The sequence below is a fragment of the Lonchura striata genome, chromosome 4 (assembly GCF_050655825.1).
Source record: "Lonchura striata isolate lonStrDom1 chromosome 4, ASM5065582v1, whole genome shotgun sequence".
Taxonomy (NCBI): domain Eukaryota; kingdom Metazoa; phylum Chordata; class Aves; order Passeriformes; family Estrildidae; genus Lonchura; species Lonchura striata.
The window spans coordinates 69,234,315-69,259,808 of NC_140706.1; the positions used below are offsets into that span (position 1 = coordinate 69,234,315).

The 25,494-nt window shown below is 43.0% G+C and overlaps 1 protein-coding gene across 1 annotated transcript in view; it reads right to left on the reverse strand.

The window, feature by feature from the left end:
• Positions 1 to 25,157, reverse strand: part of LOC110484350 (uncharacterized) — a 182,360-nt gene extending 157,203 nt beyond the window's left edge. Inside the window, exons 1-3 of the mRNA XM_085578332.1 lie at positions 20,778 to 25,157; positions 19,537 to 19,613; positions 14,622 to 14,836 (exon numbers count right to left, since the gene is read on the reverse strand). The gene's annotated coding sequence lies outside the window, so the exon portion shown is untranslated. The remainder of the gene's footprint in view (positions 1 to 14,621; positions 14,837 to 19,536; positions 19,614 to 20,777) is intronic.
• Positions 25,158 to 25,494: the final 337 nt, after the last annotated feature.

Genomic DNA, 25,494 nt, shown 5'->3' on the forward strand with positions numbered 1-25,494 from the left:
GTTTGCATGTTTACAATTAAATAAATTGTGGGGGAATATCCATTTGGATTATTTCATTGTTTTTCTTGTTCAAGGAACCATATGGGTTTTTTCTTCCTTCACTTTTCTAAAGTGAACAAATTTTGTAGTGTTCCAACCCTGAATCAATGCAAAGGAGAACTCTCAGTCCCAAAATGTATCAGGAGACTGAATGCATCCCAGAAAAATGCAGCTACATTGATATAATTTAGAGCTCACATTTTCAAGGACAATAAATACATATTTGCTATTGATTGCTGGAGAAGTTTGTCATGAGCAACACAGAAAAACCTTTCAGGTTATTGAGGCGTGGGACTTCTCAAGGAAATGAGTCGTGTAGAAAGGAACAGTGACCTTTGCTACATTTAACTGAAAAGATGCTTCTATTAACAGAGGGTAACCAAACAGACTAAATGGCTGGAAATGAGGTTTCAAAACAATAAACAACTAATGGCATAATAAGATCTCCATTTAGCAATGAAATCAGTGAGTAGCTTTAGCAAAGAACAGCTTTCTTAAGCTGCTGATTCTGCATTTAGCACAAAAATCAGAGCAACCACGCTCACAGGAGTCAAGATGTGAAATTTGTTAAGGATAAGACAAATCCAGGGGATTTTAGGATTCTGTCCATTCCTCAGTGACAATATCGTGGATCTCTGGTGCCAGTACCTGGTGGTGCCCAGCAGGGGATGGATCACACTCAGTGAGAGCTGGAAGCAGAAGGAGGAGCAGCAAAGAGCTGCTGCTGCTGCCAGGTGGGAAGCTCCAGGATGTGCTAAGGAGGGCTCCCAGAGAACAGGACAGAACAGGAATCCCAGAACACACCCTCCTGAGCAAAGACAAGCAACACCTGCAAGGAGCCACTGCCAGGGAGAGGGAGGCTGAGCAGTTTGGGGGACTGAAAGCAGTCACTGACTTCAGGCAGTGCTTTTAGATATCCCAAATGGGGTTACACAGTATCATTTGGCCACTGGCATCATGGCAAAGTGGGATGGAAAATGCCTTTGAGAGTGACATTACATCATCCAGAGACAGCTGGAACCAATACTGAATGAAGCAGATCAGGCACCTGGTCCCAGAGTGCTTTCTAAAGACTCTTCAACCCTGTGCCTTTTACAGGTGTACAATGCAATAAACATTACAAATATCTGTTATTTAAAGCAGCCCCTTCAAATTACTCCCTTTGCTACTCTGAATTGCTAAGTCTGCATTATCAGTCACTCTCCTGAGGAATTCCCAAGCCCCTTCCACCACTGACTTGGGTGTGAAAAAGCTCCACTTCAGTGCTATCTGTATTAAATCAACAGATTTAGCTCACAACTTGAATTATAGGAAATGCATATAAATAACTTCTAACACAGTAAGAAGTAAATGAATCCAGAAACTTCACTGTGAAGGTTTTCTCATATATAAAAATTCTGCTTTTATTGCATTACCTAGACAAATTCATGAAGAAAATAAGGGTTAAGAAAAAGGTTCTAAGTGTCAATACAGAGCAGGCTGGCAACACTTTCTCAAATATAAATGAGTATTGATATATATGTCTAATAACAACATAATAATCCCAGTAAATGCACACTGCTTCTACTGTTTCTTTTTACTCATGGGCAACCCAAGAATTCCTTTAAAAATCCTCTTAAACTGGAAAACGAGGTGCCTGTTATTGGCAGGAAAATGCAGACAAAGAAGACAGATATAAAACCTGGCCTGGTGAGCTCAGACATCGCATTTATGGTCTGCACATGCTGAGAATGGATGCTTGCAATGCTGTATTCCATTTCTAAGAATGCTACAAATGCTCTCATGTCAGTGCAGAGAACTCTCTGGAATTAGAATGAGAGACAATGTATTGCCATGTAGCTCTTCCCAGAGGTGCCCAAGTTCAAAAATTAGACCTTCAAGGCTTGTCTCTCCCCAGGCAGTTTCTTGAAGTTCTTCAGCACATCAGGGTTTTTCAGTGAGCTCCCAAGGTTTACTGAGACCTCTCTGGTTTCTGCAGTCATGCTCTAAATCCAGGATTATTTTGCTTTCGCACTCCCTCTCTGCCTGTCCATGGCCCCCAGACATGTTTGTTAAACCATTATAAATCAAAAGTGAGGGAGGTTTTGTTTTTCCTCTGCCACCATTCCCATTCCTCTGCACCCAGTCCAACAGCACACGGGAAAACCATCCATCCTACCCAAGTGTGCCTTTGTGCTGCTCTTCCTTGAGGGAATTTCAGCTCCCTGCTCACTCTCTGCACACACAGCACGAGAGGAGGCTGGGCTGCTCCTGCTCTCAGCTGCCCTCTCAAACTGGAACCGGTTCCTATGGACTGTCTGATCCCAGAGCAAGGCACTCAGGACTGCCCGGGTGAGAGGGGAGGTGCTCACTGGGAAGGAGGTAGGGACAAATTCCTGATGTGCCCGAGTGAGGTGTCCAAGTGACAAACTGAGGTAAAATGAGAACCAACACCACTATCAGAGCTTACTCCATGAATATTTCTTCATAAAGACATTGCAGAAAGCCTGGCTAAACACATCCTTGGCCTACTTTGAACTTAGCATTCTCAAGACATCAGCTGCATGTCATCTATGAAGCATCTTGTAATTCTAAAATTTCATTTGTTAATCATTCCTGTCTCCTCTATTAACTCTAATGAGGCAGGCTCATTCATTTTCCAACAGGTACTGCTTATTTCATCAAGCTGATCTGTCAAAGCACAGCAGTGTGAGCAGGGTATTCCCTCCTTCTCCAGGTCTGAAGAAATCTGCTCTGAAAGGCAACATGCCCACACTGGACTCAGTCCAGGGTCACACTTGGTAAAGTCTTACAGAGTTATCACTGCAGAACTGGAGACAGCAGCACTCCTGTGACACCTACAAGGGCACAAAGGCAGTGCTGTTATCCCTCTCACCCCTGACAGATGCAGGAGCACTCCACAGGAAAAATGAAGTCACTTCTGATGTCTTAGTACAAGACACATTTAAATGCTTAGGAGAAGACACCAGCTAGCTCTTTATCTCTTGGTAGTTAAAAACACACATAAATTCTGTCCTTTCATCTCAGGTAATAAAACTGCCATGCACTAGTCACCCAAATCACAGCAACGGGAACAGTGGCAAAAACTGAAGGGCACCAAAATCTCAACTACTGGCAACACCACTGACAGGAGAGGCTGAATTTCCAGCAAACCATGGACTGTGGCTGTGTGCTGAAACAACAGACATCTGTAAACCCCTGCAAACCAGAAGCTGCCAACAGCTTCAGAGGTTTTTATAGCAAGAAAAACCCCATGCTAACTGGAGGTTTAAGCATATGAAATGGGGACTCTGAGAGCAGCATTCTGGAATTGGAAAGGCAAAAAAATCATCATGTTTCCTATAACTAGTTATGATTTCTCATTATACAAATGTGCCTTGAAGAGTCACATTACCACAGGGTTATTACACCCAGTCACTGCTGACCCCTAGGTCACAAATTAAAATCAACCAGATCTACAGCTCTATTTAAATTATAATACACTTCTCATTTCATGGAGGAATCTCATCATGAAGATCATAATTGCAAATTGCCCACCAGGCACATTAGGCAGAAGTTGGATTTATTTTAAATTAAAAAGTAGCATTTCTTATACCCCACCAGCATACTGTAAGGGTCATTAAAATATTTTGGAAAGCTCCAGTTTTAGCTTGCCTTCAACTTTTCTGCAGTACAAAAGTTACTTATTTGAATTTACATTCTTGATACAGGATGGTAACTCTTTTCTGGCTTATCTTTCCTTGGGTTATCAGAAACAGTTAAATTTATCCTTCTACCACAGAACATCAGCAACTGTTAAACACAGATTTCAAAAAATATCTTTTGATCAGGTCAGGCTTTGTTAAAGTTGATGCTGCAAGGAAAGGAACATCTGCATCCCAACAGGCCATAAAAAAGATATTAATGGCACTGACCAAAGGCAAACTGTTTGATCATCTGAAATGTGTCAAGACAGGTAGAACTTGTCCACAAGACTCGTCAATAATACAAAATATTTCAGAGAAGAAAATATTTCAGTTGGAAGGGACCCACAACAATCATCTAGTCCAACTGCTGTATGTATCACCTGCAATTTTTATCCCAGAAGAGCTTAAAATGTTTGTCTGACTTCATGCACAAGAATCACTTAATCCTCTGAAATACAGCAGCTAAATTAATTAGGGCTGGAATTGAAGAATAGGGATAAAAATTTGAGAGAACATTGTCATTGTTTACAGTCTATAACATTTGTTAAAGGACACAAAAACCAACTATGGAAGAGCACTTTAAAAAACAAAACAGGAAAATAGGCACTAAAAATTAGATATGATACTGGAGCAATATACTCTGGAATTCAGTTTCAAAGCACTGGAAGTGAATCAGTGCTTAACATCATCTGTGGATTATATGTTTAATTTTTAGCAATCCACTGAGACATTTTTCTAAGAATGCCCATAAAAAGAGCAGAGCAAAAATTTTATTTTTAACATTTAAATTTTCAGGAAACATTTTTCCATCTCTGTTTGGCCAAAATGGAAAAACATCTCTGTGACACGGTAGTTTGACCCCTCAGAGTGTGCAGGGTATGATCAATTTGTCTAATGCCATATTAGCAATTTTTCTTTTACGTTAGTGCTAGAAGTGTCAAGAAACATCAAATCCTTGTCTAAGCTCTCATGGTGTAAAATGAGATGAGGTACAAAAAATAGAACATAAATCACAAATACTGAAACATCAGGCAAGTTCAACTATATGGGCAAAATCGTGTTCTCAAAGCACCAAATAATCCCAAACATAGCTCATGGAAAATGAACCACCACGAGCTGTTAGCTCAATGCCATCCTGGACAGGGATATTTTTGTGAATTGTGCTGCCTGGGACAAAGGTAGAGAAGAGATTTCTCACTTTGAGCAGTCAGCCTTTAAAGTGAAGGGCTCCCAGCAGGAACAGAATCCAAACCCCTTTCCACACAGCCCACAGCCCTGCCCAGAATGTCACTGCAGCAGCCCTGGGCCAGCCAAGCTCAGGTTCCAGACTCACTGCAGAGCAGCCAGCAGGGAAAAGCAGAACAGACAGAGCTGATCCACAGGGACAAGCTGGAGTGGCAGTGGGAATACAGAGGGACACGGATCACCATGGTGCACAGCTGCCACGTACGCAGGACAGTCACTGTCAGGATTAGCAGAGTTTAAAAAAGGTGATGAAAGGATGAAGCACAGATGTTTCTAGAAACTTTGTCACATATAATGTGGGGACAAGATGCTTAAAAAGCACACAGAGGTGTATTTGAGGGAAATGGACCCAGGCAGAATCCAACCTATGGGTAAATGACAGTGAGGGAACAGGAAGGGGAAGCAAGGTCCTCTGAAGGTCGGGTTAAAATGTTTGATGCAAAGGAAAATTGGGAGCCTGCAGAGGAATAAAATGCCAATTTAAAAATCATCAGAACCACCAGCAGTACACAATCTTTTGGCAGTATTCTCCAATAATATGTGAATTTCTTACAAATTTAGGACATTAAACTTTGAAAGTCTGTTCAAGGAACAACAGAGCAAAGCAACATCTTAAAATTGCTTCAGAGAAGGAACCTGTAATGGTTGAAGGCACCTGAAAAGACTGAGGTAAAGCAACCCAAGAACACCTGGTAATGGAATTCAGAGAGAAGGAAATCTGTGCCAGTGTCTCTCAGAGGAAGGGGCAGAGACACAGCAACCTGTCCTACTCATCCTGAGCTGGATCTAATGGCAGAGGGATTAAAAGGCAGTGGGGTAGGCAGATGGCGATGTGAGCTCAGAGAGCTCAGAGAGAACACAAAGAGAGCTGTATCCAAGGGGTGCTCACATGAAGGAAATTGTGTGCACATGCTCACAGCAAGGTTTTCCCAGAGCTGTGATTCCAACTTCACTCACAGGCAGCAGCACCTGCCTTCCAAAGAGCTTACTCTGAGACACTGAAATGATCTGAGTTCTGCATGTGCTTTTCAGATGGCTCACCCACCTCATCCACCTCTGCTACAACAGCACCAAGCAAGGAAGGGCATGGACATACAATTCCTAGGCCCTCTGCATTACATACACTCCCCAGAGCTACAGCCCACAATGGCACCAGGTCTTCTTCTTGTTCAAATTCGGTGAATACCAAGCACCCTGCAGAGGGCAGCAGTTTCACCTGAAAGTTGAAATTTTGCACAAGTTTTGCAAGGTTTCTGTTGACTTCAGAAGCTGTGTTTCCACATGAATGCCAAACCAGCACAAATACCCTTCACTCAGCAAGTTCAAGAGTCTCAAGGATGCATTTTCAAGAGCTCAAGCCATCCTGATAACCACAGTGTTGATTATGGTGATCTGGTTTGTTCTTTAATTTCCTGTACTCTGAAACCATTGCACAAACCTCACCTGTAAATCAGAACTTTCCTGGGTTTTAACCGTGAAGATCTGTGATGATTTTAGGCAAAGCTTGAAGCCAAGAGAATGCTCTGCTCAAGCCCATTTCCAAATATCTAAAAGACACTTACATCACTGCTTTACAGAAGCACCAGAAACCCACATATCCTCCTTCTACCAAGGCATGACACCACACAGGTACAAACTACTCAAGTCACAGGAATAATATTCCCTTTGAGTATTTCCCAGTGTCAAAGTTTAAAAAAACCACAAAGCACATCACAATGTTTAGCCTGTTTTTTCCCTGAGAACACCCATAAATTCTTTCTCACCAGATTTTGTTCCCATCTCAGCTGGAAGCATCCTTTCCCCTTTTTATTTTCTTCCAGTTTTATCACTGGATGGCAGCAGGATTACAGCAGGCTCTGATCTCTGCTCAAGCACCAGGCAGACAAGTACTCAAAATCTGCAGGTGAAATATTATTCCTACAGTGCTTGGGCTTGGGTTGATGGTTGGTTTTTTCCCCTTTGAGGGACTGCTGGGTTTTGGTGTGGGTTTTTAAAATTGTTTCAGATTTGCTTTTCTTTTTAAATCCACTTCTTCACATTCACATGTCTGAGGCAGTGATTTTTAGGAAATTTCAAAGAGTTGTCTGTATTTTTCCAAAGTGAGTTAGTTAGGTAAGTGAGCACTCAAATGCAGCTTTCAGCAAGGTAAATGCTTCAGCTGAGCACGCAGACAAGATTATCTAAGCATGTTTCCTGTGCAAATACTCAACACAAGGAAGCCCACACAGACCAAGTTGCTTTCTGTGCCAGGCTTTATCCACATGGAATGACTGAACTGTGGATAACATAGGTGGGCCTTCAGGAGTACAAGAAAATACCCAGAATTATTCTCTTTTGCTCTGTATTTCCTTTTCATACTTTCCACTGCTGAACCAGCCAGACTGCTAACCTAGACATTCCTCGTTTGGCTGGATACACCCAAATATTTGGATTTCTGCTTTTATGCAGCAATGTTCTCCAGTTTACAACCAACACAGCAGGCAGGGGACAGGAGAGGCTCAATTAGTACGAATGTTCTGGCCAAGGATTTTCAATAAAGCCAATGCTGCAGAGTTCTGCAGAATTCTTTAGTCTGTATCAATATTCACTGTGCAACACAAAGTTCACACCAAGAAAAACGAAGGAAACTCAGATATTCGGTATTTTGCTGTTTATAACATAGTCTAATGATTTAAATGGAACTTTAACTGTTTTCATGATGAAATGTCTTGTCAGTAACAACCAGGGCATCAAATTCAGTTTTATTTTCTCTAGAGGAGTGGCAGTGAGCTGTTTCAATTATAGTGAAATTGTTTTGTCAGCACACTGTTTAAAAGAGCAATAGGGCTGTGCTGTACAAAAATACAGATGCTGCTTACTGTGACTTACTGAAAAAGAGAAACTGCATAACCCACTCATCTCTTCAGAGTGCTCAGTGCTAGAAATATGTCCAAAATATCTTCAGAGTGCTCAGTGCTAGAAATATGTCCAAACTCCTGAAATCTCTATATTCAAGTATTTGAGAAGGTAGAATGTGAGTAGAAGACATTCACTTGAAGACACTACCACAAAGAGTCTTTGGAGCTACTTTTTACAATGTCATTCATGAAAAGCTAACAGAGATTTTTACTTTCCTTGATTACTAGGTCATTACATTTAATAAATGCAACTGTGTTTAACCCTATTGCAAATGAAATGTACTCTTCCAATGGCCTGAGTCATCTTTTGCCTTCAGCCTCTTCTTCAAAACACCACTTGCTTTGCACTGACCACTGAGTTGTGATTTCATCTATAAATAATTGAGGGGAAAAGCTCTATTCCTAGTCAAAAAAAGAGCAAGTTTTTACACTGAAGAAACCACAAACCTGTCCTGTAATGCTCTCTAATCTATAAATAATTAGCTCTCAAGTGCTTTCTAAAGGTCAGTGATATTATCTTTTCCCTCCTGAGAGGCAAACCAAGGATGTAGCAGAGCAATGTGGCTTCTCCAGAGCCACCCAGTCAGTGGCACACAAAAACAAAATCAGATCTCCAGAGGTCCCATGGGCTGCTCCACTTGCAATCCTTTCCATACACCAGATGTTCCTCAGGTGTGTCTGTGGCTTTAAAGGAGTCAGCTATGACTCATGTAACTTTCAGATTAAATGGAGCATGTGAATTAAATGGAATACCTAAAACATTTCCAACATGCAATATGAAGCAGTGATTTTAACCTCCTAGAGGTGGAAAAATGGCAGGTGAATTTTTGTGCTCACAGTTAGGCACAGACTCAGCTGAAGAAATTAAGTTTGTAATTGAACAAGGCACAATGATGCATACCCTTAAACATCTCTTGAAAACATTTGATTTCATTTAAACCAATACTCTTTATTCCTCCAGTTTTCTGCTTGTTTTGGCTATTCAGAAGCACACCACCTTTCCAGTTCCCTGTGCTTACCTTGACCCTCTCAAATGTGACTGGAAATGTCACTCCAGGCACAGGCAGGCTGAGTCCTCAGAGCATGCAGTTTTCACTGCTGCTTGAATTTAACACCAGCCTTCTCATTTGCAAATTTTTAATTAGATTAGCACTTTTTTTCCTTTGGACACAGAACTCTTAATGAATTAGCCTGGTTACAGCCTCCTCTATCAATTTAACCACTACATCAGGGTGGTTGGAACTGGATGATCTTTAGGGTTTCAATACTCATCAAGTCCATTTCCCATCGTGTTGCCCTTTCTCTCCCCCAGTTGCCACCTCAAGTGACACAAGGGGTCTAAAATAGATTTACCTGTGGCTCAGAGACCATGGAACTCCTGAGACAGTTTAAAAGAAGCAAGCCCCAGAGAAAATATGGATCACCTAAGGAAAATAAGGTCTGAAATCCATTGCCAAACAATATGACAGAATCCCAGCAGAAATCTGTGTATTTCAAATATTTCATAAAGTTGCAAATCCCAGCAGGTCATCTGCAGAAAATGTTGTTATATTAGTACCAGAATGTGCTGATTGAAACGAATTCTTTTTTTTTTTAAACAGAGGAAAACTCAAAATAAAGGACTCAGACTGTTTTTATCTCATCTTAAGCTTTCCTTTTTCTCATTTGAAATTCCCTTGTTCCATTTATCTTTAATCCTCCTGTATGCATTAATATGAATTATTCAATTCCAGTGAAAAAGAATGTTTTCCAAAGTTCATTCGAATATTTCAGCCTTTCCTTGAAATATTTTGAGACTTTGATTTTTCACTATATTTCAGAATGAAACCACTAAATTGCTTGATAATTCTCCTGTTATTTTTCCAGCTCATGAAATAAGAAAATTATCATGGGGAAAAAGGAAGAATATTCCCTTAACGTGCTAAAAATCAAAGAAACAGTGTAGAAACAATTTCAAACTAAACCCTACAGGGTTTTCTAGCATGATGAAAGCACCAGACTAGGAAGGTATAGCTCTCCTATGAGGTCATGGTGCCTGGGGTTAAAATAAAAGCCAATAACATTTTGTGTCCCTGTGTGATCTCCAGTACCCAATGGCCCTCACCTTGTGTCAGGTGAGGAGGTTCACCCAAACAGCAGCACTTGATAAAATCCTGTGAGGAGCTCTGCTAGAGGGCAGATCTCACACAGCTTAAGGGCAGGTGCCAGGGAAGCACTGTCACCACCTGAGGAGAAATTTCACCTCATTTCCTTAACAAACCAACCTGATTTACATCTTTTTTTTTCCCTGGAGCTGTGTAAGAATGTCAGGACCTGACCTACTCTGAACCTGCTTCCTGAGGGACAGAGTGCCATTTTTTCTTACGGCAGCTTTCATCTCTGAGGTGAGCAAACAACCACCAGGGATGTCAGTTTTATGGTGTGTCCTGGAATGATTTGAGACAGGAAGCTCCTTTTCTGAGATGGAAAGGCAGTTTTCTACTGAGTGTCCAAGGCGAGCTACTGGAAAAGGGTTCTTAGCACAATAAAAATCACCAATGGTTCACAACAATATTCCAAAGCCTGAAACAGCATCAGGATTTATGGGCTGTAAATGTTCTGAGTCAAAGGAAACCCAGCATCCTTTGGCTCTGTCCCTATCACTCCTGCAATAAAAATAAAATGCACTAATGGGTATGGAAAGGCTGGAGCTGCCCTTTCTTTTCATGCAGGGTTTGCAGCTGGGTATCACAGACAATTGTCCTCTTTAATTATTATTATAAGCCAGTACAATATTCTGCCACCACATTCTGGCAATTCCTCACACCCCAAAGTCCATCCATTCACCCCGAGGAAAGTTCTTGACAGGAACCCAGCTCATGCTAAGAAAAGTGGCACATGCAGGTCCCCTCCCTGGAAGTTCAGCTCAAGATGGAGCTGATCCACCTGGATATCCTGTCAGACCCCTCACTGATGGGAATTGCCAATGAAGCTCTTCTCAATTGTCACCGGTGCCTTATTTCATCTGCAGCCTTGATTGCCCCTTCAACTGCACCAGGGAAGCACTTGCTGTGCACATCAAGCAGGAAGAGGGAAGAGTGCAAAACACAGATCTAGGGTGATTATCCAAAAATCAGACTGCTGAGAAATGCAGCATAATATCAGCTCAAGTGTCACTAAAACAGAATTGTGAGTACAGTCAGGTAAAACACTTGATAATTGCTTATAATTTTCAGTGTTTGAAAAGCAATTTCCTGACCAGATGTTTTCACGCTGTATCAGACCTGTCCCTCCCTGTCAAGTGTTGTGCATTTTCCCCAGTTTATCATTCAAGGTGTTCATCATATCCAGTCTTTCAAGATGATTACCTAGTAGCATTAACATACAAATGTACAGTGATTATCTCTGCTTTTCAGAATTCTTTGCATTTTGCACAAGGAAAACAAATAATAAAAGAAATAAATCAGTCTCCTTCAACTTGCATGAAGCCTATTACAAAATGAAATTACTATGAATTCACAGGCTATGAAAATGAGGTATTAATCAACTTCAAAGTACAGAAAACTTTCACCTGAGCTTGAAAGTAGAAACACAGAGTTAGAGTCTTGCAATAGGCTGGAGGTGACAGACATCACCATCCCATAAATCAAACACATTCCTTACCTCCAGGAATCATCCAGTGCTTTCATATCCTATTGATCAGACTTACCAAGTGCTGAGTATCTGCATCCATTTCTGAGGAATAAACACCAATTTACAGTACAGAATCATACAAAATTATGACACTATTTTAGAGTGAGAGGAAAATACTAACAAATCTCCAGGCTTCTATCATGAAACAGTAAAATCAATGTAGTTAAATTGGGTCATGTTCAACACCACCAGAAACTAAAAAAACAGGTTATTTACAAAGGAATTTGGTAAAGGCAGTATGGTGGGAACACATCTCCAGTTTCCACTGATTTCACATGAAGTATCTAAATTTGTTCCTAGTGCATTAATACAGTCATTTTTCTGTGCCTGAATTCATTATGTGCTGCTGCTTAAAGCAAACAGGGAGCATCACAGCAACAATTCTGTGTGGAGTCATTGCTAGACACATTTATGCAAGATTTGCATGTTGAACCCTTGTCTTGTTAGATCTCTGAATGATTTCATAAAATAAACTTTAATGTCCACAGCACAGAATCCTGTAACTATGAGAGATCCAAATGCTCATGGCAGGTGTTCAGAGGGACAGAGCTCAAGTCTCCTCCTCCAGCAGACATCAGTGGTGAATCCAAGGGACCACAGCCTGGGCAGGAGCACCAAATCCAGATTTACACAGACCCCCCTCTAACGTGGCCCAATGCCTTGGCTAATTCCTGCTGCTGTGCTCTGCACATTGCTCTTGCTCCTGTTTTTCTGTTGGGCCTTTCATGTTACAGCATCAGGGTTGAGTGGTTTAAAATGAAATAAATCCGATTACTCTTTCAATCACTCTGGTTCATTTTTATTTCTTTATCCTTTGCTCTCCTGGCTGATACTCCCCCAGTCCTTTTGACCCCTCCACAGCTCACAGCTCTGGTACTGGAAGATATTACTTTCAAAGAAAATGGGAGAAAAAGCCAGAGGGAAACATCAATGCATCCACACTTCCCTTTGTTTTTCCTCACTAAACTCATACATATTGGTCCTGCAGACTAACAAACAGCTTCTCTTATCAGACAGGAGCCAGGATCACCTATTCCAGAGTTTTTTCCCTATTATCTAAAGACCTGGACTCAAACACAGAACTGATAAACCATCAAAAGCAGCAAATGAAGGGAAATGTTTCTCTAGGTTCATAAGAGAAAACATAAATGGCCAAGTTTGTATCAAATCAATCACAAATGAGTTGCAGCAGTCTGCCAGTAATTTATTAGCCCTGATTGCACTATGATGACTGCATCTGCTCCTACTCATGCCTAGGGCTGATACACAGTTTGCTTCTTCCCCCTGAGTGGCCTGTTTTCTTGCAGGCAATGCCAGCTTGGCTGCCGAGCCAGACTTGTAGCTCCAGTGGCATGGATGACTCCAGGGTTTTTGGGGTGAGGTGCCACCAGTGTCACCCATAAGTCCCAGAAACCCAAACCTGTGCCTAAACCACTCTCCTGTTCTCGTGTTCCAGGCTGGTTCTCAGAAGTTAAGGTAAATTCCTGGTACTTTTGGCCCTTTGCTAGCAATCTGCATGAAAACAGGATGTCACTTTAAATTTTGCACCTCAGAGCCTCATTAAACATAGAATATGCTACTGAAAGAAATGCCATAAAGGCAGCAAGAGCCAAAGGAATGAATCCTGCCTTTTATTCAAGCCACAGGCAAAAGGATTACAAACTTCATGATGTGAAATGATGTCTGCACAGAGAAGGAATGACAATTAAGAGCTGGCCAAGGGATTTATATCCAACAGGCACAGTGATGACTGCCTAATGTGTTCAAGCCTACATTCTTAATACATTTCTCCATTTAATATTAATTTACTTTTCTCTGTATCAATTCCAAAATTTATCTATACACATCTGATTTTCTTTTTTTCCAATTTTTCAAGTGTAGCTAAAAAATTCAGCCTATGCAGAAACTGAACCAAGCTTTGCCCCCAGTGACTCACCAAAATCCCTGAACTGTTTAGGAAAAACCTGTTCAAAGCTTATCAGCCCACAGCATGTTCTCTCCTTGACATGTGGGCTTTTACACTTCTTCTGGTGCACACCAGTGTGCTCTGCTACCACCTTAAAGGCTGTGTCTCCAGTGAAGGAGACCAGCTTTGGCTTGGTTATGAGGCTTGCTGATTGACAAGGGGAAAAAAACCCACAGTGCTTTAAGGGCACAAGCCCCCATCCCTGCCTTTCTTACACCTTGTTTACTCTTCCTGTGAGAGTTCCTAGAGGGAAATCAGCATCCAAGGAAAAGATGGAAGGAGTTTTTTATAAACGTATCTCAAAAGAGGAACCAGTGGCCCAGCACGTATTCCTCATTCTCCACCTCGTGTTCTGAATTATGCATCTTTAACTCCATATGACTTTGCTTTAGTTCTAAGAGCGGTATCATGTAATAAAATTGGAGGCAAACAATCTCCAACAAGCTCCATTTTAAAGGAATAATTATTTCAGCACAGAATTTGACTTAGAATTTCAAGCACATTAATCTATACTGACACATGTTGTTACTCAAGATATTTTTCTGTTAAAACTTCACTGATTATTTAGAAACAAGGAGGCAAACTGAGTGTTATTTCTGGAAAATTAACCATCTTTCAACACCAGCTAAGAGAAAGTCCCAACAAATGTAACTGTTTGAGGGGTAATTAATGCACTTGATGTCTATTTTTATTGCAGGACTACATGATTAATGAGCTGTCATGTTCTCAAGGCATTCCCTGGCACGTTCCTGTGAGCTTGTTCAGATAATGAGCCTTAAGAGATGAATGAAGCATGTCCTGCCAGATCTGCTGGGATGATTTCCTTGAACCACAACAGGGGACATGAACTATCCCAGCTACTCCTGAAACAAATCTGTCTGCTCATTAATCACCTCCTGTCTCACTCTGTGTGAGAGCCATGACAAAGAAGAGAAGCACATGACAATAATGCACACACAACCTCAGACAACCTGGGCTCCTCAGCTGTGTGGCTTCCCCAGCTGAAGGAAAGGTGCACACAGGATGTTGGCAGCCCTGAGAGCTCTGCCCCACAGGGCTCAGTGTGCAATGACCATCCCACCACAGATCACCTTAGAGAAAGCCAGCAAAACTCACCTGAGCCTGATCAGCCATTTTCCAGGATCCTGGGAGCAGGACTTCAGTGGGGACACAACACAGCCCTCAGCCATTGTCCTTTCCTGTGGGCTTCCCTCAGAAGGAGCAGGTGCACACAGGACATTGTGGCATCACTGCTCAAGGAGGAAGTTCTGCTCTGGAAAGCAGCATCAGGGTTGCCAGCTGGGCACTCCTGGCAGGTCTTCCTGCAGAGACTAAGTCAAGAGGTCATGAGAAAGCATTTTTAAACAGAGGAATTCTACAACAAACACCGTGTACATTTGAAGCCTCACTGTCTAATTTCTGGGTGGTGGTGTAGTGTTTTGGCTGCTTTTTTTTGTTTGTCTTTCTTCAAACCCTAATCTGAGCTGTGACTTCCCCGACTCAGATATTGTACCTAAAGCCACGTGGACAGAAGGCACTGCCCAATAGCCTTTGCTTAAGTTATTTGGCAAACTCCTGAAATGCACCTGCAGGAAACTATTTGGATGGCTTTAAACAAAACCCCAATGGTCCCTCTGTACCTACTGACTGAAGGAGAAAGTGCAGCAGAAAAGCCACCCCAGCATCCACAATAGCAGCTCTGGGCTATTCATCACTAACACCAGCAACAGATGCAAAATCACCAATTAGAAGTGAAGCCCTATCACCTCCTGGGTTTCCTTTCCCAGCTGTCAAGAGCAGAGCTTTAGACTGTCTGAACAAAAAGGAGAGCTTGTGATACAAGCTGTAAAATTTCACATCACTGTCACATCCGATGAATTTAGAGAGAAGCATCCCTGGACTGGAGGGTACTGCAAGAAAGTTGCCAGGAAACAAATGATTCCTCCTTTTTTCTCTTCTGTTTCTCTAACCTGGTTTTCCTTTCCCTGTTCCTATTCATCAGATGCAATGGCTTGTCCATCTTATTTTGTACCATAATATTTTGACAGGCTACAGGTTTTTGATAATCACATGGTAACTAGGTTTACTAGTTTTCAATTGCAAAAGGAAATAAATCCCAGAACAGTCAGCATTTCTTATAACTTTTCTCTTTTTGTTCTATTTTTTTATTTGACAAACATAAAACAAAGACCAAAACTAGATTAAGATAATTTTCACCCTTTGTTCCAGCACAGCAACAGCAATTTATGATGCTTTCTCTCAGTTCCTAAATACCCAGAAGACAGGATTTAGTTTTTATGATTTGTTGTTCAGGGTTTTTTTTTAAACAAGAATTAAAATCTGAAGGATTCATTTGAACAAAGAGGTTTCCAAAACAGAAACTGTTATTGTAAGGTTAGCTGCAGAGAATCCTGATAAAGATCAGGGAAATTGGATGCAATGATTACAGCTCACCTCTTGACTGAAGTTAGGCTAGAAACAGAGAACTGCAATTTCTAATTAGACTGCTACTGTTGCAACAAAACCATCCTACACTGGTGCTTATTAAACAGCAAAGTCTGCCCACACCAAGTGACTGAAATAAATTTCTAATACCTGAGGAAATAAATAGAGGACAGGGGAAATCTCTTCCTGTTCATTTCTCAGCTAATTGGGGGGATAAACTTTGCTAGAAACATTTTTGCAGTAACAGGTGTGGCTTAGTACATGATTTATTATGATGCAAGGGAATGCACGTCTAAGTTTACACCAAGAATTAAGTCCAATATTATTGGGTAATTAATGTGACATTGACAGAGCAGCCTGCTGTATGCATACATTACTTAGCAAGCCTGAAATACATTTGTCCTTTTCTGATAAGCAGCTGTGCAATAAATCACAGAAGATGTTTGTATAATTCTGCAAACTACAACTTCAGGACTGACAGCATTAAATCAGTAACTCCTAGCTCCCAGGATCCAGGCAGTTTTCCTGATCTGGGCATGGCCCCAGTGCAATTTAACCATGGCAGGCACCTAGGCCTGGACACAGCAAACCATGCCACCATACAGGCTGCCACAAGGAACATTCCCTCTGTCCAGCCCAAACCAGCACAACTCCCCACACACATGGTGGCAACACCTCTTAAACAAGGTTGTTTCAGCTCTGAAACCTCAATAGCTGAGGTCTCCCACAGCAAGAGACAGGCTCAAGGAAACCAACCTCTCCTGTACTCAAATGACAGAAATGTGACAAAAAATACGTGGAAACATCGCTTTCTTTTTGGAATTTACAGATGACTTTTCAGTAGGCTGTCTTTGAGCATCAAATTCTTAGACTGAAAAAGTACTGAGGTGCTGGAGTCTTAGCAAGTTTTTCAAAAAATAAAACCAACAAAACAAACCAAAACATTAGCTAGAAAATAATTCAAGCTGCATCAGTTCTAGAGGGTAAAATAAGACATCTGTCTGGGGTGGACACTGTGAGAACACGGTCTGTCACTCCTTCGAGCAGGGTTAATCACGATTTGTCACCAGAATCACTTCTCAATCAGTACTAATGGTGCCACGTGCAACTCCCACCATTAGAGGAGAACAAACAAACACATCAGAGAGCTGCTGTGCCAGGCTGCCTGGAAGGCTCCTGTCCTGTTCTGCTCTGAGCAAGATCTCAAAGTCTGCTCCTAAGCAAACAGAAGTTTGGGTGTGCTGTGCTCCGCTGGGTTCAGCCCTGCCTCACACACACACGCGCAGTGCCGAAGGTAAAACTGAGTTTATGGCACCTTGTACCTCCCTGAGCACCCAAAAAAACCACTGCCCCCGTGGGGTTTGCTCCTGGCGCCGTGTGCCCGAGCACGGGCAGCCCAGGCTGGCCCGAGCAGGCAGGGGGCCCTGCAGCAGCTCGGAGCCGAGCCGCGGGATCCGGGAGCCGCAGGAACCGGGAACGCTGCCCCGGTCTTTTGTCAACTCCAGCGCTGGGCTATTGCCAGCGGGAGCTGATTGTGGCCCAGAGGGGGACACCGTGCCGGTTTCACCTGCTGGTATCGAAGGCAAGAGGTTTGTAAGAGTTAATGCAACACAGCAGCAAAGGGCCGGCAGAGGGTCTCCATCCCAGCAGCAGCACTCGGAGGCGTCTGGCTGTTCCACAGGGCACCAAAGGGCACCAGCCTTTCCAGGCTGTGATGCCGTGGAAAATACTGAACGTTTTCACTGAACTGCTGTTTTTCCATCATTTGACTAACTGCTAGAGCTGTTAATTTTCCTGTAATTTTGTATATTAATTCATGCACAGCAAGCTTATAGAACAGACACTGAAATGAAGTCAAAAGCCCAATGCTATTAAATATTTTCATGCCTTAAGAGACTCCCAAGCTACAATAGTCGCACTTCAAAATCTGCAGTTAAAGATGTGTCCTGCACCAGCCTGTTGTTAGGGAGATGGTCTTTAGCTAATGAACAAGTCACATGTGGACTCTGACTACAAAAAGTGCAAATCATTTCCAAAAAACTTTCTGACAGCTGAAACTTTAATCCTATATGAGGTACAGAAAGTCATATAATCCTAGTGTAAGATGAAAAGCTATGTGACAGAAAAAAAAAAATTAACATTACTTTAGAGTCATCACCAAAGGACTTAACACCTGTTTACAAGGCTTGGTTGTGTGGGTTTAAAATAAATCTCACTAATACTTTGGGGAAAATCATGATGCTATTTGCTTTCTGGGATATAAAAAGAGATTAAAGTGTCAGGAAAAGCATCAGGTTTTCTAAGATGCACTATTTACTGATAATGGCTAAATAACTTTCTCTCATTACAAAGGAAAATGATTGTGTAGCAAAATATCCATGGATATCCAGTGTGAGGAGCTCTATCTCTAAAGCAGCAATGCTTTTCCACTAGAATAACTTAAGGAGAAGAATTGCTCACACTTTTCTCTTTTAAGTGAAACAAAGGCAAAAAGGTTGACCTTGAATGTCACTTTTATTACAGCAGCTCCTTCAGCTTTGCCATAAATCCCCACGGTCACCAGGGCTCTGGAAGCCAATTCCACTGCACATCAGCACCCACTGCTCTGGCTGCTGAACATTTCCTGAGCTGGGTAGGAACATCAGCAGGGCTCCAAAAGAGTTTCCCAGTGCCTTGCCTATCAAACCTCCAAGCCCGTCTCCCGTGGTGTCAGAGCTGCTGCCTGCACAGCTGAGCAGTGTCCCAGGGAAGATCCTGCCCTAAACTGCCCAGCACTGAACCCCTTTTTCTTCACCTGAACTCTCTCTCATAAATCTTCACACTCTGCCCCTCCTACAAGTTCCCCAGCAGAGCTCCTGCTGGACACCACCTAAGCCCCTTTCCATCCCCTGCAGCTGATTTCCTGGGGAAGCTGAATGCTGCAGTAATTCCTGTTCTGATTTTGATAATCTCAGCCAGAGAGGCAAATGAACAAACAGAAAAAAAACAGTGAAAATGCATGGGCAGGTGTACAGGAGGCCAAAGGGAGCACAGAAGAATAACTGCTCCTAAGAACCAGGAGAGGTGAGAGGAAGGGAGGGGAAGGAAGGGCCTGAGCAGCACCTCAGGTAGAGCTTTCCTGTTGCTTCAATTTCTGCTATGAGCAAAGCTTCTCTCAGTAGTTTTTCAAACTGCTGCAGAATAAAGCAGCAAACAGTTCACATAACCCCCTGAACTTCTCATTCTCCCCTGGGTGAGCTTTAATTCCACTGCAGCCAAGAGCTGCTGTACAGCACCCTCCAGTCAGAACCCCTTATTCATATATAAAAACATACAAACATACACATATAAATATATATGTGTATATATTTGTATATATGTGTATATAAACAAACCATACAAACATACATATATGTGTATATATGTGCATACGTATATACTTATATATATGGATATAAATATATATACACATATGAAAACATACAAACACCTTCACATTTCTTTACAGCTCCCTTCAGGTTTCCTTCAGCATTAACAGCAGCTGGATCTCAAGCATTGTGGGTTTTAACTTGAATGCTCCTGCCTGTCTGAGTAGGCACACTCTTACCTGGGAAAAATGGAGGCTGCTCCTCCCCTGATAACATCAGGCCCTAAGCCAGGATGAAAACTTCCTTTGCAAAGACACTGCAAGGCAAACAAACTTTATTTATTCACAAGACTTGCAGAAAGTTAACAGTGCATTCAGAGGGAAGAGAAGTGATTTTTTTTCTACTGGAAACTGATGTAGGAACAAATAAAACTTGAACATAACTTCGAAGTTCTTTGATGTTCTATGAAGTATTTTCTTTCACCCTTTTGCTCTGTTGCAGATTCATGTAGTACACATCAGCTACTCTTTGCTCTGTGGAAATGTAATCCTATTCCCTCCAAGTAAAACAGATATTTTCCCAAGAATAAACAGGATTGCACCCTTGCAATTACATCCCCAAGAGTTACCAATGTACATTAAGAGCTCTCATTAAGTCAGAAGTACTTTTATCAGTCTGTCATTTCATAAAGACAGACTGTGCTATATAAAGTGCTATATAAATCCCTGAAAGTGACTGTGCCAAGCATTTGAATACTCTCTATACTCCATTTTCACTGCACTGAAGAATGCTCTGTGCATATCTGCCCACAGTGCTCTGCCTGAAGATGCTCACTAGTTCTGCGCTGGTGGAGAAACATGCTCAGGTTTCTGAAATAAAGGTTTCTCCTTAAACTTTAAAGCATTTTCTTCTTCATTCTTCTTCATTCTTTGATACATCATTTCTATAAAATACCTGCTTTTATGCTGCTCTCTAATCTTGTTCAAGCACTTGAAAAAGTTGATTTGGAAGGAAGTTTAGGGTTTGTTTGGTTTGGCTTTTTTGTTTCTTTCCGTGATCAGTTTGTGGAATTTTTTTAGAAAATTTGTTTAGTTGGTTTGGGGTTTTTTTAGTGTGTTTTTCTTTGTTTATTTGATTTTCCTTCTACTATCCCAGATTTGAATTATTTATTCCAAATTATCTAGGTTCTCTTTTCTCACATTTCCCCCTTTTTTCTATTCATGGAACCAGACTGTCTTCACGTTTTCCAAATGCCACCAGAGAAGCTCTGAAATAGTAGGAGACTCCCATGGAAGCTTTTGTACCATTGTGCAGAATTGTGTTTGCCCTGAAGAATACTTCGTTAAAAATTCTGAAGGTTACAATGTGCTCAAAGATGATGTGATGTTCAGGGTTTTTTTATGCTAAGCCAAGCACAAAAACATTGAAATGCTTTTCAGATTATTGAGAAAATTGATAATCTTCAACAAGCAAGACTCACCTTTCAGAACTTCACAGTGAAAAAAAGCTCCACAGGATTCCCACCTGTTTAACTTTGTTTCAGAAGCAGGAAAACCAAGGTTCTATAGCAGGATCACAGCTTTTCTGTCCTTCTAAAAATGACACAGGAAAACATGATATGCACACAAACTTGAATACATGTCATCAGGCAGACACTACACACTGAACCAGCCGTGCACAAGGGATAAAGTTAGTCCCATGTTCCTCAGTTAATCTCATTCCAAACACTATGCTGATGTGGAACTGTGGACATCAACAGGAAAACCAGAAGAAACCTCACAGCAAAGACAGCAAAATAGGTAATAAAAAAAAACAATAATAAAAAAGTTTTTATTTAATGGCCCCAGCCTTTAGGGCTGCCAGGCAGTGTGTCCGTTCCCACCCTGCCCTGTGCCTGGAGGAGCTCTTTCAGGGCAATGTTTGTGTGCCAGCCCTGCAGAGCAGGATGAAGTGCAGGGTTTCAGCTGCAGCACTCACTGCTCCCCTGGCAGTGCTGACTGACACTGCCCAGGGTTGCTGGTGACACTTCTGCAAAGCCAAAGGGGTTGGAGTGTCACAGTCCTTGCTCGGCAAGTGCCTTGGGCCAGGACTGCAGCTGGGAGTTCCTGCTAGAGCAGCCTGTCATCTTCAAGCCTGTCATTCTCAAGAAACATTCTATTTTCCTCTTCACCTTCTTTGCCTTCTCCCCACCCTGGAAGACTTTGTTTCACCCATGCTGAAACATGGCTTTTTTTATTGAGCTGTCATCAGATTTCCATACCAATGCTCAAGGCACTGGGGTTTGATGGTGCATGCTAAAGGTCATCCAGCTGCACATTCAGCTCATTTTTATGGCTATAAGCATCCACCTCTGTACAGAAAAGCCAAGTGATTTTTTTTTTTTGCTTGATTCGAAGTTTTAAGTCTACTGTCACTGATTTCACAAAGCAGTAAGTGTCTTTTAAAAATTCCCATGCATTTAACATACAACACCTTGAGGTTAATCAATCATTACTTGCACTTGAGTCTCCCAGGAAATGAGGGAGGGTCTTGCAGAAAAAACTTCTGCATGACCAACAGAATCAAGCAGAGCTGCACTTACAATGCACAGGTAACACATCAGCACACAGCTCCCACCCAGATCTGTGTCAGTGTTTCAGGTCAACACCTGTGACTTGGTGAGTCCTGGAAAAACTCAGCCCTGGCTGCAGCCCGTGCAATGCTGCAGAGCAGTGGGTGCTCACTGTTTGTTTCTATTTTCTGTCCTTTCCTTCTTCTCTCTCCCCCTGCCCGCCCTCACAGCCCTGCTCATCTCACCCTCCCACGCTGTATCCAAGTCCAGGAGCAGACACACCTTATCGTTCTGCACTGGGAACGGGGTGACTCCATACAGCCTTAGTGTCTCTCTGCCCATTTATGGAGGAACTTCAGGATCCCTGAAGGTGAAGAAGTTGAGAGCCAAGTCAAAAAGCAAATGGCCAGCAACACTGTTTTCCTGTAGGATTGCTGTTCAGCCTGTGCAGAAGTTCCCTCACTGCACTGGGTTTTGCTTCTTCCACACCCACTGTCTGAAGCAGACACTGCCCTTGTGAAAGAAGGCTTTTCTGCATAAATTAGGAGAACGATTGCAGGTTTTTATTATGTTTTCTCAGAGAACCAAATGAAAAGTACCTGAAGAATTTCATTAAAACCTTGCCACAAGCAAAAAAGACAAACTGACACTTGGTATTCCACCAAAAAATGTGCTGGATTTCTCCTTTGTGGCATGCAAAGAGAAACCACAGAAAGGTTTGGGTTGGAAGGGACCCTAAAGACCACCTAGTGCACCCCTCTGCCAGGGGCAGGGACACCTTCTGCTAGCCCAGGCTGCTCCAAGCTCCATCCAGCCTGGCCTCAAACACATCCAGGGATGGGGCAGCCACAGTTCCTTGGAGCAGCAAACTGGGAACAGCAACAGAGCTGCACAGGAGTCCCCACAGCAACAGAACTGCACAGGAGCCCTCACACACTTGCAGCAAAGTCATGAAGAAAACTCTCCCCCTTTAGACCTTCCATTAAGTGCTACTGCTGGGTTAACTGAAAGCCAGTCTTCCACACTAAAATGGACATTAAACTTTCAGCTCCTGTAGCTTTTGGACTCCTTGTCACAGGAGGGAACTCTCATGACAGTCCTTCTGCGTGGCCTTGTGCGCATTCCTTTTTTACATCCAGGCACTGACAAACAGCAGTGTAAGAGTTTCTGAAGTGGATGTCCCTGCACAACAGAAACCATTGTCATTTTGGCAATTAAGAAAAGCCCTTAGCTTCAGCCTTGTTTAGGATGGGAAATGCTCAGAATTACATGCCAGGCCTTTCTCAGTTATGGGCACTGTTCAGGGAGTGTGGTCACAGAACTGTCAGTTCCCACAGGAGTATTTCTGCTGCTCTCTGCTTGGACCACCTCCTTTCACCAGGAGAGAGAGGGGAAAGGGTCAAAAGCACACACAGGTTTCTTCTAGCAGCTTTCCCAGGCAGGGATTTGGAGCATTTTGTCATCACCCAAGACTGGCTGGGTTCAGTCACTACTTTGTGCTCTGGCTCTCTAAACTGTACCCAAAAGTGAGAAATGTGCTCTCTTTAGATAAAGTTCCATTTGCTGTGTCAGACTGAGGCCTCATCCCTGCTGTGCACAGATCTGAGACTCAGCACAGAGGGGTTTGTCCCAGATCTGAGCAGGGAAGCCAGGCTGCTTCCACAGGGACCTCAGATCTGGGAGCCTGGGAGCCCGAGCAGCCAAACTCTTACAGGCTTGCTCTCCCCAGCATCCTCTGAACTGCTTTACAAGTCTGACTTGCCAAGTCCCCAGCATGCATTTACACAGCCAGTCATAAGCCTTTATGGGATGTGAAATGGCGCCACAAAACCCAGGGCCCAAATATTTCAAGGGCCCAAGACAGAGGCTGGCTGGCATAAAATAAAATTTCTGGTACAAAAAGCTTTAAAGGCTTTCAAAGGTTGCAGTAAATTTCTGCATTCATTTCTTTCCCTCCCTTGCACACTCCAGTGACTCAGCCCCCTGCAGTTACCCTGTGCTTTAACTACTGCATCAACAGCTTGTTTCAGAAAGAGACACGGTTTCACAGCCACCCCAGAAAACACTGTGTCTTCTGCTGCCAACACCCAAGTTTTGGCTGTGCTTACACCTTCCATTTCCTTTTCTCCTCCTTTTTTGTGGTTACAGCACAGGACCTAATCCTTATCCCTTCTACTTGAGGCAACACTAAAATTGAGGTATTTCTAAGCAGATGTTTGCCAGGTTGCAGAAAACACAGAACCCCCCAAAGACCTTAAAGTTATTTGCTTCCATTAGAGATAGGTCTGTACCTCTGAGTAAGGACTAGGCAAAAATGTAACTCAGATAAGATACATGCAATTTGGTAAATTTGTGCTGAAAAAAACAAACATGGATTTTACACAGAGTAACCATGAAGTCAACTGAAAAACTAACAGCCCAAAGCTGCTTCAGAATTACTAAAAGTGTGGTATGAGCTCAAAAGCAATACAGCTAAAATGTCATTATTTATTTTACATAGTAAGCCTCTCTCAAAAACATTTTAGTTTTTACTTTGGGAACTAAAGGCTCTCTAAGAGAAGATGTCAATACAACGGTGCAAGTTTACCTGATAAGAACCAAGACAATGGTAATAAAGAAGCCAGGAAAAAGGAATTCCTAATTATCCCTGTGCCCTTACAGCTGGAATGGCAGCCTGGGTGAAGACATGGGCCTGGTTTTATCTTAGGTTCACCTGAAACAGCCAGCTGGCACTCGAAGGCATTTCATCTCTGGCCTTCACAGCAGCCCAAGCTGAAGCTGAATATTGAAGCTGAAGACACCCAACTTGGACATATGTACCAGAATTTACATAGTACTGCAAACTTCAAATAAATCATAAAAAATGCTTTCTGTCACTGTCTTCAAATATACTTAACACATACAGTGACACATAACACATGCAGTTCAGGGAGCACAGATAACATGTAGTTCAGGGAGCACAGATATTTTGGAATAGGAGATGTCAGGTTGCCCCATGGCTGCAAGACACACCAGTGCCTGTGTTAAATGGGAACTGGAAGGAGAACAACCGGGCTGTTCAAACACGTGAATTAATGGCATCCTCACAATACATTTTACATCTCATACGCACACAGCCACATTTCTGACACAGCTATTTTGCTGTTAAGACGTGTTAAAGTGGGAATAGGGAACCCAAATTTCGGTACAAAGCCAAAAAGCTCCCTTTAGCCCCCAGGAAGGGGAGAGAAGCCATATCAGCCCAGAGGCCCCAGGAGCACCGAGGTGCTGTCCCCGCCCGCGGCAGCACCGAGCCCTGAGCCCTGCGGTACCGCGGGCTCTGCCCGGGGAGCGGCTCCGAGCCCTCAGCACCGAGCCCTGAGCCCTGCGGTACCGCGGGGCTCTGCCGAGCCCTGAGCCCTGCGGCACCGCGGGCTCTGCCCGGGGAGCGGCTCCGAGCCCTCAGTGCCGAGCCCTGAGCCCTGCGGCACCGCGGGCTCTACCGAGCCCTGAGCCCTGCGGTACCGCGGGGCTCTGCCCGGGGAGCGGCTCCGAGCCCTCGGCACCGAGCCCTGAGCCCTGAGGCACCGCGGGCTCTGCCCGGGGAGCGGCTCCGAGCCCCCGGCACCGAGCCCTGAGCCCTGCGGCACCGCGGGCTCTGCCCGGG